This window comes from Natrix helvetica (assembly GCF_964273705.1).
Source record: "Natrix helvetica genome assembly, chromosome: Z".
NCBI classification, from domain to species: Eukaryota; Metazoa; Chordata; class Lepidosauria; order Squamata; family Natricidae; genus Natrix; species Natrix helvetica.
In genome coordinates, this window is record NC_138554.1 from 5,237,986 (window position 1) to 5,253,308 (window position 15,323).

General features: G+C 39.7%; 1 long non-coding RNA gene across 1 annotated transcript; it reads right to left on the minus strand.

Annotated features, from left to right (window-relative positions):
- Positions 1-2,894: 2,894 nt before the first annotated feature.
- Positions 2,895-8,886, minus strand: LOC309382277. The gene is made up of 3 exons (XR_014173653.1): positions 8,800-8,886; positions 7,716-7,842; positions 2,895-2,992 (listed from the first exon to the last, which is right to left on the minus strand). It is a non-coding gene; the product is annotated as an uncharacterized lncRNA (long non-coding RNA).
- Positions 8,887-15,323: the final 6,437 nt, after the last annotated feature.

The following is a 15,323-nucleotide window of genomic DNA, read 5'->3' on the forward strand; positions in this document are numbered from 1 at the left end:
ACCCCTGGTCTACAGCGTATGTTTGAGTGCTGGTTCCTTCATTGTTGATAATTCATCCTAAAAGGCAAAATCTACCCACTGCTTCAATGTTTTGCTAATCACTTTTAAGGATGGTTGTTGCATGTGTTGTAATGTATATGGTCTTCTTTACTATATTTAACCACAGTCCCATTTTTTTTTAACAGAAATTGCCAAGTTTTAATCTCATACATTTGTCAACCCCAGAGTTGGCCTGACTGAGGCCATTTTCTTTCCTGTTGCTTCAGTGCTGAGACAGCCTGCAGCTGAGGGGAAGGGAGGAGGGAAGTAGAGATAGTTGGAGTGTCGTAGCCAAAATAAATTTCTTTCCCCTGGCAACCAAGGATGTTCATGCAGGTGTTCGGAAAGAGGAGACTGGGATCATCTAACAACTGGACTGTGAGCTGATTGGGCCTTGTGACCAATGATTCTGGGGAAGTGATAAAACTTTTATTTTTAATTAGGTGGAAATTGGTGATACTTTTACAGCTGGTTTTCTCCAGGATTGTGCCAATATGATATGTCCCAATAAATGGCTCTTGAGGAAAATGCCTGCCTCTGAGTTCTCCTTATTGTGGATGTATTACTTGGAGCCCTGCCAACATTTGCATTGGTGTGATGTAAGAGTCTGTCTACCAGCCATGTCTGCGAGAAGTATCTATATTTTCTTCTCTTTAAGGAAGTAAAATATGGCATCTGGGTGGGTTTCTCCTTTCCTTTATCTTGCATCTCTAGGCACAAATGTTTAATGGTTAGCTTGGGGAAGGTCTAAAACAACTCGCCATGGCCAACTCATTATGACCAAATGAGCATGGCCAACTCCCATGGGACAATTCAATACTGTATTAATTGTTTCATTCAGTTACTTTCATTATTGATGACCACATTCTAATTGAAATTATTGAAACACTTGTATTTTGAATGGAATTTCTTCATTTTATTATTATTGGCTAAAGTTCCATTGAAATTAATTTAACTTTTTCATCTATCTATCTATCTATCTATCTATCTATCTATCTATCTATCTATCTATCTATCTATCTATCTATCATCTATCTATCTATCTATCTATCTACCTACCTACCTACCTACCTACCTACCTACCTACCTACCTACCTACCTACCTACCTACCTACCTACCTACCTACCTATCTATCTATCTATCTATCTATCTATCTATCTATCTATCTATCTATCTATCTATCTATCTAGATATCATCTAATTTAGTAATTGTATCAATCATCTACCTACCTACCTACCTACCTACCTACCTACCTACCTACCTACCTACCTATCATTTATTCTATTCAGTATGTGTATCAATTATCTAACTATCTATCTATCTATCTATCATCTATCTATCTATCTATCTATCTATCTATCTATCTATCTATCTATCTATCTATCTTTTTCTGTTCTGTTCTGTTCTATTCTATTCTATTCTACTCTATTCTATTCTATTCAGTATTTGTATCAATCATCTACCTACCTACCTACCTACCTACCTACCTACCTACCTACCTACCTACCTATGTACATACCTACTTACCATCTATCTATCTAGTCTATTTAGTATTTGTATCAATCGTCTGTCTGTCTGTCTGTCTGTCTGTCTGTCTGTCTGTCTGTCTGTCTGTCTATCTATCTATCTATCTATCTATCTATCTATCTATCTATCTATCTATCTATCTATCTACTTACCTACCTACCTACCTACCTACCTAACTAACTAACTAACTAACTAACTAACTATCTGACCATATGTCATATATACATGCACCTGCATGCAATCAATATATTAAATCTCCTAAAAACAACCAACCAAGGAAACCTAATTCCAAAGTTTTGCTGGCTTAGGGTGTTGGAAAAGAGAAAGGGTTGGGTTAAAGATACTTGGAAAATGATTGAAAATGCAGGAGCATGAGCATTTCTTTTGGAATGGGTCACCATAATAGGTATTAATAATAATCCACCTTAAGGTCTCCTTTGGCAGAAATCAAAACTATATGTTTCCAGATGATTGCAAATTCATTTTGTCAGCAATTATTCATGGTGAGAAAGATCACATGATGCACTAAGTCCTCTTTATTAGTTGCTCTCTCTGGTTTAACCCAGGTCTGAAAACAATGATGTAACATTTGGGCAAGAATATGCATCCCAGTAAAGCAGCGCTGGAGGCCAAGATGGAGAAGACCTCCACAGCTACCATGGCTTTTCCTTTTGTGCTCAAATAGGCTGGAAAAAAGGAGATCCAAACACTGCAGAAGGCCAACATGCTGAAGGTGATGAACTTGGCTTCGTTAAAGCTGTTGGGTAATTTACGGGCAAGGAAAGCCACAATAAAGCTGGCAATGGCCAAGATACCCATGTAGCCCAAAACACAGTAGAAGAAGGATGTTGAACCCTCATTGCATTGTAAAATCATTTCTTGGAGCTCTGAGTGCATGTCCAACTCAGGGAATGGGGGAGATGTTGACAACCAAAGAATACAAATACATACTTGGAAGAGGGAGCAGGACAGTACAATAGAAAAGGCCAATCTTTTCCCCACCCATTTCCTCATCTGAGATCCCGGTTTAGTAGCCATGAAAGCCACAACCACAGTAATAGTTTTGGCCAGTACACTAGAAATGGCCACTGAGAAGGTGATAACAAATGTTGGTTGACGGAGAAAGCAGGTCACATTGCCTGGTTGGCTGAGGAAGAGCAAAGAGGAGAGAAAACAGAGCAGAAGAGAGACAAGCAGGGTGTAGGTGAGGGATCTGTTGTTGGCTTTGACAATGGAAGTATCCCTGTGTTTAATAAAAGTTCTGAGTACCCAAGTGGTCAAGAAGGAGAAATAAAGAGCAGCTGAGGTTAAACCAGTTCCTAAGGTTTCTTCAAATGATAGAAAGACCACCGGTTTCAGGATACATTCTTTCTGTCCTTTATCTGGATATTGATCTTTTGAACATTCAAAACAGTCATCCATATCTGTAAGAAAAGTCAAGGCATTTGTCACCTATCCATTCTGTATTGCTGAAAATTGTTTTTCCTAGCGGATACTCACTGCTACTGCTAATGAGTTCTTTCCAGCAGTTACTAGTCTGATCATGATTCTGTGAAAATGCAGGTTTTCCTCTCTTTAGGATTCACATGTAGCAAAGTACATTTGAAGGAAGGGCAATTATTCTTTGAAATCAATACTAGAAAAAAATATGTTGGTTCCAACAAGCAGAAAGCATCTTCTATGATTGCTTTCAAAATGATAATGGTTAATTATTAATCCTGTCCTTTGTTAGAGAAATAGCGTTCTGTGTACCTTCGGTGTTTAGTCATGCCGACCGCATGACCACGGAGATGTCTTCGGACAGCACTGGCTCTTTGGCTTTGGCTTTGAAATGGAGATGAGCACCATCCCTTAGAGTCGGGAAGGACTGACACACCTTTACCTTTACCTTATCCCAAATTTATAAAAACGATGATATATTTGTTTACCGAGTGAACAAGCTTACGGGGAGAAGGGTGCGCTCTGATCTCGCTTGTTTTCTTGCAGATGTTTCATTACCGAAATTTGGTAACATCATCAGTACTAGTCCTAATGATGTTACCTAGTTACAGAAAAATCTGTAAGAAAACAAGAGAGATCAGAGAGCACCAAAGACCTTTCATGTCACCTGTGAGTTATAAATATTCTCCTTTATTAATCTTACAGGGGGGGAAAGTAAACCCGCAAAAGGCAAATGAAATTGAAAATATGAAAAATACACAAATAGATAATAGATGAGGTGATCATAGTTAGTTTACTTCATTGTCATTGCATCTCGTACAACGAAATTAAATGTCATCTTCAGTGTACATTATAAGTATAATAACAAAAACACAAACACACACCCTTCACATTCTATACAATTGAATTGAAAACCCCTGATATTCCCTTCATATTGCACTATACAGTCAGTATTACTGCTGGTTTGGTGCATGCAAAAATGTTCCGTACGCACTCCACACACGGGGACTTTTGCACAAAAATAGGTCGGCACAAGTGCAATGGGGTTAACCTTCTGCAGCACTGTTTTATTTGGCCCTATGCAACTGGCAAACCACACACAGGTGCAGTAAGTTAAAATACTCTCTATGGTGCAGCGGTAGAAGGTCACCAGAATTTTTTCATTCAGTTGTTGTTTCCTGAGAAATCTCAGGTATTTTAATCTCTGCTGGGCCTTTTTGACCAGTGCTGCAATGTGAGTGCCCCAAGTCAGGCCCTCCTTTAGGACAATACAATACAATACAATAGTAGAGTTGGAAGGGACCTTGGAGGTCTTCTAGTCCACCCCCCTGCCTAGGCAGGAAACCCTATACCGTTTCAGACAGATGGCTATCCAACATCTCCTTAAAGACTTCCAGTGTTGGGGCATTCACAACTTCTGGAGGCAACTTCTGTTCCACTGATTCATTGTTTTACCTGTCAGGAAATTCCTCCTCAGTTCTAAGTTGCTTCTCTCCTTGATTAGTTTCCACCCATTGCTTCTTGTTCTACCCTCAGGTGCCTTGGAGAATAGTTTGACTCCCTCTTCTTTGTGGCATCCCCTGAGATATTGGAACACTGCTATCATGTCTCCCCTAGTCCTTCTTTCTCTTAAGCTAAACATACCCAGTTCCTGCAACCGTTCTTCATATGTTTTAGTCTCCAGTCCCCTAATCATCTTTGTTGCTCTTCTCTGCACTCTTTCTAGAGTTCTAGAGTCTCCACATCTTTTTTACATCGTGGCGACCAGATCTGAATGCCATATTCCAAGTGTGGCCTTACCAAGGCATTATAAAGTGGTATTAACACTTCACATGATCTTGATTCTATCCCTCTGTTGATGCAGCCTAGGACTGTGTTGGCTTTTTTTGGCAGCTGCTGCATACTGCTGGCTCATATTTAAATGGTTGTCCACTAGGACTCCAAGATCCCTTTCACAGTTACTACTACTGAGCAAGGTATCATCTATACTGTACCTGTGCATTTCATTTTTGTTGCCTAAATGTAGAACCTTACTCTTTTCACCATTGAATTTCATTTTATTAGATAGTGCCCAATGTTCAAGTTTGTCAAGATCCTTCTGTATCTTAAGCCTATCTTCTGGAGTGTTGGCTATTCCTGCCAGCTTGGTGTCATCTGCAAATTTGATGAGTGATATTTGAGGATACCATCAAGAAACCTAAAACGGCTCAATGGATATATATATATAACCCCTGGTATGCCTAAATATGGGAGGAAGGTCACTACTCCCTCTTTCTGTCCTTCGGCTTATCACAAAGACCATGCAGGCAGAAAACCATATTTTTATTTTTACTGTTGCCTTTTTATATTTGTGTTGTAATTGTACTGATAAATAAATAAAGGGAGACTAGGATAGATCTATTTCGAGCTAATTAGCTCTCATCAGCTAGCCATACCCTTACTGGGATTAGAACCCGGACTGTATATATCTTATCTTATATTTGTGTTGTAATTGTACTGATAAATAAATAAGCCCGGGTTCTAATCCCAGTAAGGGTATGGCTAGCTGATGAGAGCTAATTAGCTCGAAATAGATCTATCCTAGTCTCCCTTTATTTATTTATCAGTACAATTACAACACAAATATAAAAAGGCAACAGTAAAAATAAAAATATGGTTTTCTGCCTGCATGGTCTTTGTGATAAGCTGAAGGACAGAAAGAGGGAGTAGTGACCTTCCTCCCATATTTAGTCATACCAGGGGTTGTAACATAAATACATACCTATTTCCCTGGCTCAACTGATAAGGAAGAGAACCCGTGGCTTAGTGGTTAAGGCTCCTGCCTAAGATATATACAGCCCGGGTTCTAATCCCAGTAAGGGTATGGCTAGCTGATGAGAGCTAATTAGCTCGAAATAGATCTATCCTAGTCTCCCTTTATTTATTTATCAGTACAATATATATATATGTGTGTGTGTGTGTGTGTGTGTGTGTGTATGTGTGTATGTGTGTATGTTTATATGTGTGTGTGTGTGTTGTATTTGTACTGATAAATAAATAAAGGGAGACTAGGATAGATCTATTTCGAGCTAATTAGCTCTCATCAGCTATATATATATATATATATATATATATATATATATGTATGTATGTATGTATGTATGTATGTATGTATGTATGTATGTCTGTGTGTATGTGTATATATATATATATATATATATATATATATATATATATATGTGTGTGTGTGTGTGTGTGTGTGTGTGTGTGTGTGTGTGTGTGTGTGTGCGTGTGTGTGTGTGTGTGTGACGTGCGGTGAGGTTTATGACTGGTGAGGCACTGACACAGTGCTGGGTTTCAAATATTTTTAGACTTGTGGACTTCAACTCCCAGAATTCCACTTCCAGGCATGCTCAGTTCCAATTTAAAGCAACAGCATTTGTTTTTCTCCTTTGCTCCTTCTTTCTTTTTCTTCTCCTTCCCCTCCTTCCTCCCTCTCTCCCTTCCTCCCCCTCTCTCAAACACACACACACACACACACACACACACACACAGAAGTTAGATTGGACTATCTCTCCTACCCCTTCCCTCTCTCACTTACTCTCAAACAACCCCCCCCCCACACAAAAGTTGGATTGGATATCTTTTCCAGTGGCTTGAAAGCAGCTCCTCTGCCATCCCCCCCCCCATTCCCCTGCTGCCTTTCCCAAACACCTCCACCATTGCAAATGCAGCCTGCTGTCTGGGTGGGAAATGCCTGGAACACAATAAAGCCCACCTACCACCTCCTGCTGGCAGGCTGGGGTGAGAGGAGAGGCAGAGAAGCCGGAGGGAGCCGAGCCTTCCAAAAGAAAGAGGCTGGGGGGAAGTGTGTGTACTACAGCATGGCTCTTTGCCTGGCTTCCTGCCTCCTCCTGTGGTCTCCTCAGTGCTCGCTTGTGCTCTCCCTCCCCAAGTGTAGTTTGATTGCAGGTGGAGCCACGTTGCCTTTTCAAACTTGTAATCAGTGAAGCTGGGCTAGATTTTTATATAGTTTTATCCAGCTGTGTGTGTGAGAGAGAGAAATGAATGGGGGCCTGGGGAGGAAGTCACTACACTTGGGGAGGGAGAGCACCAGTGAGGTTAAGCAGAGTCATCCACGGTGAGGCAGCAACTAGCTCAGCTTTTTCCTTTTACTTTTTTTTTTCCATGATGAGAGTGGTGAGGCTGTGCCTCACTTGCCTCACCTGACTGCACGTCACTGATATATATATATATATATATATATATATATGTGTGTGTGTGTGTGTGTGTGTGTGTGTGTGTGTGTTGTATTTGTACTGATAAATAAATAAAGGGAGACTAGTATAGATCTATTTCGAGCTAATTAGCTCTCATCAGCTAGCCATACCGTTACTGGGATTTGAACCCGGGCTGTATATATCTTAGGCAGGAGTTTTAGCCACTAAGCCACGGGCTCACTTCCTTATCAGTTGAGCCAGGGAAATAGGTATGTATTTGTGTTACAACCCCTGGTATATATATTTGGACCCATATTAAGAAAATTGACCTGCCAAAGTCTTACAAGCAAGCTTTGATTTCTGAATAGGAGATTGTAGCCCACAGAATATAAAAGAAACATTCACCCTGGCAAACTCCTAAAACTACTAAATTCTACACATCTCCAAGTAATGAATTGCATTTTGCTTAAGTCAATCTAATGAAAACTGAATGGATTGTCTCACCTACCATGTTGATTGGAAATTTTTCCGTCTGGGCATGAAGCGCAGTCATAGCAACAGAATTGTTTTCCTTCTATCCCTTTCTTCCAGTATCCGGGAGAACAACGGTTGTTACACAGAGAAATTGGAAGGACCTGGTCATATATATATGAAAAAAAAGAGATTCTAATTATTCTCCTTCATGCCAGGAAAGGGTTTTAATGACCGGTTTAAAGAATGGCGGGGTGAATAAATAAATGTGCGTGATCTTATGGAAACAAATGTGACTTCCATGATTTCAAATGGAAATGTAGCTCAGATATGAAAATTTGGCGTTTACATTCTAATGTCATTTTGTCAGGTTGGTAAATTCTTGACCAGGGTCACCATTTGTATGATAACCCAGGATTGCCCCGGTATTTATTTATAGGGAGAAAATGTCCAGACCAAATGTTGTATTTTCCCCCTTACCAGAGGGAGCCCCATTGTGGAGTACTGTGAAGCCGTTACCATGGCAACTCCACTGTGCTGTACAGTGGAAACCATTTTATGGCAGTACAATATAAGCCATTTTAAGGCACAACAAGCTGTATCTTAACAGAACGCACACCCCAAGGGGTGTTGGGGGGCGTCTTACCCACACAGTATTTGTTTCCAGAGAGTAAATCATCTGTGTACCAAGTTTAGTTGAAATTGCTCAAGGCGTTCCATAGTTATGCTGGAACACGCACAAACAGCCATTTTTATATGCTGTGTATAGATATCTGGGTTTTTTTTTTCTTTCTTTTAAAAAGAGACTGAAAGAAAATATGTACAAAGAGACTATGTTCAATAAAGGCAAAGACATCTTCATGGTGTCATAATGGATCAATTGATCATTGCAATCCAAATACGGAATGTTTTCTCATTGTATGTCAGTTTTGTAAATGCTTAAGTATGGAGAGTATTTTCTTTTTCAGAATAAGCCATTCTTCTTTCAAAAACAGAAGTTACTGTAGGTTTATAAATTATATAGATTTATACAGAGACAATGTTCAATATGGCTTTACGGACAAAGGCATCTTCATGGAATCATAATGGATCACAATACGCTCCATGAAATGGGTCCATACCTGGTTAAAAGCAGAATGCCAGGTAATCCTATCTTCATCAATGTATAATTCTTTCCCTTTTGGAGCCCTGGGATCTAAGACTCCAACTCTAACTCTCTGAAAGGATCTGTTTGGGAAAGTGATCAAGTTGGTGATGTCGAATCCACCTGTTGCTTCCCCTTTCTCATTCAGGAACACTCTCTCCCCGGCTGAATTGTTAAAAGAAACGCCTTGAAGAAACGAATGGAGCTACTTGAAAGGGAATGAAAAACAGACCCAATTGAAAGGATAATAATGGCGAACAAACCATCGCATTCAAATTTCTTTCAGTCATTTCTCCGACCTTCCCGTAATAATGCTCAAATAAGTACATTCAGAAAATTGATAATCTGTATTGCATGAAAATGTATTGGTTCACTCTATTATTAATCTGATCTTATTTTAAGGAAAATTAGGAAGTAGTGTCAATCAATGAAAGCAAAATGAAAACAGGCTATTTTGTATATAATTTCTATTCACTGTTTAAAGAATTAATCAAACCTACGGCATAAATAATCTTATCCACCACTTTTCCTTCTTCATTGGTACAGAGCTATTTCAGAGCTGTGGGATCTGACACATTTCATTAAGCCAGATTTTAGAATTTGAGATTTAAGTGAGGGAGGGAGGGAGGGAGGGAGAGAGAGAGAGAGAGAGAGAGAGAGAGAGAGAGAGAAACAGACAGACAGATAGAGACAGAGACAGAGAGAGAGAGCGAGAGAGGGAGAGAGAGAGAGAGAGAGAGAGAGGAAGACATAGAGCAAGAGACAGACAGACAGACAGACAGACAGACAGACATAGAGAGACTGAGACAAACACATACACACAGAAAGAGATACAGAGACAGAGAGACAGACAGATAGAGACAGACAGGTGTGCACACACACACACACACACAGGGAGAGATTCATATTCTCAACACTGAAAACATTTCTGAGCTAAGTAGAAGTATCTTGGGGATTTTTTATTCATGGAAAGGAGATTGAAAAATAATATTAAATGATTGTATAAAGCAGTGTTTCCTTCGACCATCTTTTATTATGCAAACTATGATGATTTTCTACATAATTTGGACTGATACCTAACATCTGCCAATCTGTACATGTGGACAGTCAGGGGTCTCTTTATCCATTATTGTTTTCTTTTTGTAATGATACAAAAATTACATTGACTAGACTGAAATTTGCAAAGACAACTCTTACGTTACTAACTTTGCTCCCCCCCAGTTTCTGTCTTGATCGGTCGCCCTGGCAAACAAGCCATATTACACTATGATGAGAAAGGCTATTCATGGAAAGAAAAAAATGGGTATGGCAGACAGACCTTACCTGCCAAGGCTGTAGGTTTGAGAATTCAAATATTTTTATTCTTCTGTGGGGGGCTCTAGATCTCATCACCTCATGCAGAGTATGTGCCACTGCATAAACTGCATTGTAGATACTGTAGCTTTGGCCAACCATCCGCAACTCAAACAGAGGAGTAGGCAGATTCTCCAATTTCTCTTCTCCACTGCAAATTCCATTGGACATTGAGGATGAGTCTTCATTGGAAAGTGAGCAGTCGAACAAGTGCTCCCAAACTTCTTGAAGGAATCCATCTTTGTGGGTTGAAGGTTTGAGGACTTGAAGAAATTCTTTGAAGCCATGGACCTCTCGTGAGTGCACGGTAAAGGAAAGAGACCCATGGTACAACTGGAGATCCCAACCCCTTTGAAATCCTGTCAGTATGAAATCAATCGGGAACATCAGGATCCAAACCTTTCCAAATGACGCAATCTCACTGTTTTCATGATCACGTAGAAACACAACCGTTCTGAGCCAGAGAATCATGAATGATTCGCCGTAGACAAGAAAAACATGGGCTTTCCGATCTACCAGTTTATGAGAAATAATCGAGATTAGGTCAAAGAGTTCTGAAAGTTCATCAAAGGGGGCTTGCTGTGGAATCTTTTGCGCGAAAGCCAAACAGATCCCGTTTTGGGAAAGCAGCGGTTGCATTTTCTGCAAGAAATGTTCTGCCTGGTTCTTATCAAAAGTGAAGACGCCAATCCACCTCCATCCAAAATGGAGAAGAAGTCGGATAACTCCGAAGTACTGATGGTCCTCATTTGGCACCATGCAATAAAGGGAAGATAATTTGGTAGCCTCAAACTCTTCTTTGGCAAAGGAGCCATAGGTTAACTGAACAAATAAGAGGCAGCCATTCATAAGCAGGAAAAAAAAATATGGAAATTGAATCAACTCTAATGGGTTCTAATTCCTGTTTGTGCAACTGGGTTGGACTAGATTAGATTAGATTTAGATTAGATTAACAGAGTTGGAAGGGACCTTGTAGATTATCTAGTCTAACTCCCCACCCAAGCAGGACCCTACACTATTTCTGACAAATGACAGTCCAATCTCTTCTTGAAAGCCTCCAGTGATGAAGCTCCCACAACCTCTGAAGGCAACTTCCATTCCATTAGTTGATTGTTCTCATTGTCAGAAAATTTTTCCTTATCTCCAGGTTGAATCTCTCCTGGATCAGTTTCCAGCCATTATTCCTTGTCTGGCCTTCAGGTACCTTGGAAAATAGCTTGACCCTCTCCTCTCTGTGGCAGCCCCTCAAATATTGGAACACTGCTTTCGTGTTTCCCCTGGTCCTTCTCTTCACTCGACTAGCCATGCCCAGTTCCTGCAACCATTCTTCATGATCCCTTCCCACTCTATTACTCTCTTATTTTCTGACTCTATTTGTTTTGTTAATGTTCATTACAAAAGAAGTTAAGTTTCTTTCTTACCCCCCCCCCCCCAAATTACCTGTGGGATCTTGAAGAGATTTATACTTTCTGCCATATAGGAAGAAGTAGAGGCATCTAATCCTCCAATGATGGCCATAAGATTCTTCTGGTTATCACATTTGTAATTAGGAAAGAATCCCTGGGATTTGAAAAGGAGGTCCAGAGTGGTGCGATAGGTCATCCTGGAATTGTAGTAACTGTCACAGATCTGGAACCCAAGAGTGATGTTATGTAACATCTGGGAGTCTTCATTGATCTCCTTCACAGCGAAAGCCAAGGCGAGGATGTTTTGATAGAATTTGGTTATGACACTGCCAATAGTTAAATCCCCCCATTGAAGAAGTTGTTTTGAAATTCTTATAATGTGGCATCATTTTTTCAATATATAACAAAGGTTTCTATCTCTGATGCAAGTAGGAAGATGATAAGTACAATGTGCTAATGTATTGTAATCATTTGTACAGTGTGTTTTCATGGTTTGAAATAAATATGCCCAACAGCAAAAGTGTAATAATGTTTTCTAAGCTACATTGACTTTCTATCAGTTTAGCATGAAGCAAAATATGAACAGATTCAGCCGCTATCATTTATTTACTGCTTTAATTTTTTTTAATTAACTTCAACTCATTAAATATTCTTCAAAAAAACTTCAATAAGTCTTTTTGGAGATTTAATGTACAAATCAAAAAAGCTTGAAGACTTTAAAGTATTTTTATGAGAAAAACTTTAAGTTAATGTAAACAAAAGTATTTCTTCAGCCTATTATGATCCATACTCTTTATACTTTACATAAATGACTTTTGCGATCATATCATAAGCAACTGCGTTCTCTTTGCTGGTGATGTAAAACTATTAAAAAACCCCGATAATGCTGCTACTGTACAAAGAGACCTTGACTATGGTTAAACAATTGGCAATGCCAAATCTCAACCAACAAATGCTCTGTCTTAGACATTGGCCCAAAAAAAAAAATCAGAACACCAAATACAAGCTGGGCTGATACGACCAAGTAGATGACCCTCACTCTGTCAAGGGCCTAGGAGTACTCATCTCAAATGATCTAGGTGCCAAAACTCACTGTAACAGCATTGCCAAAAGGCATTAAGAGTCGTTAATCTAATCTTGCAAAGCTTCTCCACCAGTAATATTGCGTTGCAAACTAGGGCATACAAAAACTTTTGCTAGATGTATTCTTGAATACAGCTCATCTGTCTGGAATCCTCACTGCATAACAAATGTTAATACAATCAAGCGAGTCCAGAGACTCTTTCGTGAGAAGAGTCCTCCACTCCTCTGCTCGCAACAGAAGACCTTATACCACCAAGCTTGAAATTTTGGGCTTTGACAACTTAGAACTATGCCACTTTCGGTCTGACCTGAGAGTAGTACACAAAATTATCTGCTACAATGTCCTACCTGTCAATGAGTACTTCAGCTTCAACAATACACGAGCACACAATAGATACAAACTTAAGGTAGACTGCTCCAAACTCAATTGCAGAAAAGATGACTTCAGCAACAGAGTGGTCAATGCCTGGAATGCACTGTCTGACTCTGTGGTTTCATCCCCAAATCCCCATAACATTAACCTTAAACTATCTACTGTTGACTCCCCCCATTTCTAAGAGGTCTGTACCCCCCATTTCTAAGAGGTCTGTACCCCCCATTTCTAAGAGGTGCATAAGCGCACCAAAGTGCCTTCCGTCCCTGTCCTTCTGTCCCCGCTGATTCGTATCCATTTCCTGTATTCATAATCATGTTTATATTTATATCTGTTCTCTTACACATACTGGACAAAATAAATAAAATAAAATAAAATAAGTAAACAACCAACTAGATGTACTGAAAAGACAAAGAAGGCTTAGATTAGATCCAATATGTCCATTATGCTGAAACAAGCTTTTACTCATATAACAAGTATTTAGGCAGCTGGCTAAGACTGGGGAACACACCCGAAGAAAAAAAGTATTCTTACAGTGGTAACTGATAAGGTTTTAGAGAAGGATGCTCCTTAAATTCAATTTCATTAGAGTTATAAAAAATTTGAGACATCATCCCACCAATGATGAGGTCCCCTGGCTGGAACCATTCATGTGGAACAGGGAAAGCTTCACTTGCAAGGCATTTTAAAGTAGCTACTCTGTGCACCAAGAACAAAAGAAGGAACATTTCCACTCTATTGTTATATTTGGATCGATCAGTCAAACAGACGTTTTGGTAGATAAGGCAGAAGGAAGAGAATCTATGGAAATGAACTTCATAGAGTGACCCCTATGTGACTCTCGCATATTTATGCCAATTGTTTCTCAATTCCTATTCTCTTCTGCAAAGGACCTTTGATGTCTTGACCAACGTAGATAATAAACTGATTTCAGTTATTTATAAAGGATATAATTACCTTTGGAACATTGGCAAGCTGGCAATTTGTCTTTGCATAGTTGATCAACATCTTTCTCTCTTTTGGGTCAACTAATAACCATCACCTAACTGATAGTTAACCTGTTTTGAAACTACTTGGAGAAGTAGAATTGGGAAGATATATATTTTTTTCACTTTCCTATAGTTCTTCAAATGTATTCGGTAAAAATCATATTCTACTGTACAACAGTACAGTAGAAGCCATTTTGCAGCACAACAGACTGTATCTATTATTATTGTTGTATGCATTTGACGATTGTTACCTCCTCCATGTATATGTACGTGTATGTGTTTATGTGTATGTGTGTATGTATTGTATGTATATGTATATTTGTATGGGTTTTTTATTGTACGCGGCCCCGAGTCCTTTTGGAGAGGGAGCGGCTAACAAATTAAATTTATTCTATTCTATTCTATTCTATCTTAAGTCCTCAACGTATGCCCATGATGGAGGCTGGAATTTATGTGGTTAAGTGAAAAACATGTGAAGTGAGTTTTGCCCCATTTTATGGCTCATCTTGGCCACATTTGTTAAGTGAATCGCCACCATTGTTAAATGAGTTAAACGGTTGTTCAGTGAATCTGGCTTTCTCATTGACTTCCCTTCTCAGAAGTCGCAAAAGATAATCAGATGGGATTATCTGGGACACTGCAGCAGTCATACATATGAGCCAGTGGTAGCTACCCAGGGGTGGGTTCAGGCTGCTGCTACTGTGGGTTGCCTCCGGGATATGCATGCGCAGTACTAAAAAAATGATTCTGGACATGCGCAGAAGCCAAAAACAAGATGACCTCTAGCACCACTGAGAGAACCCAGTTTGGGAGCGTGGCAGGGCCTGGGTTGCTGCTGGTTCCAGTGACCCATGCCACCAAGTTACCACCTATTCAGCCAAACTGGTCCGAACTGGTAGGAACCACCTCTGTTCCTACCACTAAGTGCTGGTTTGGCAGCCTGGGTCACTGGAAACAGCAGTGACCCATCCCTGCCAAGCACCTGAACCGGTTCTCCTGGCGGCACCATCTTGGGGTTTTTTTTTTGTTTTTTTTTTGCTTCTGCACATGCGCAGGGCAATTTTTTTTTATTTAGAGATTGCTGGAAACCCACCCTTGATATGAACCAGTTGTCAAGTGACTGAATGTAAATCGTGTGATCATGCCAGTGATGCAATGGTCATACGTGCGAAAAGGGGGGATAAGTCATTTTTTCAACACCATTGTAACTTTGAATGGTCGCGAAATGTGTTGTTGTAAGTCACAGACTATCTATAAATATATAACTGTATGTGTGTGTATGTGTTACCTCCCCCTC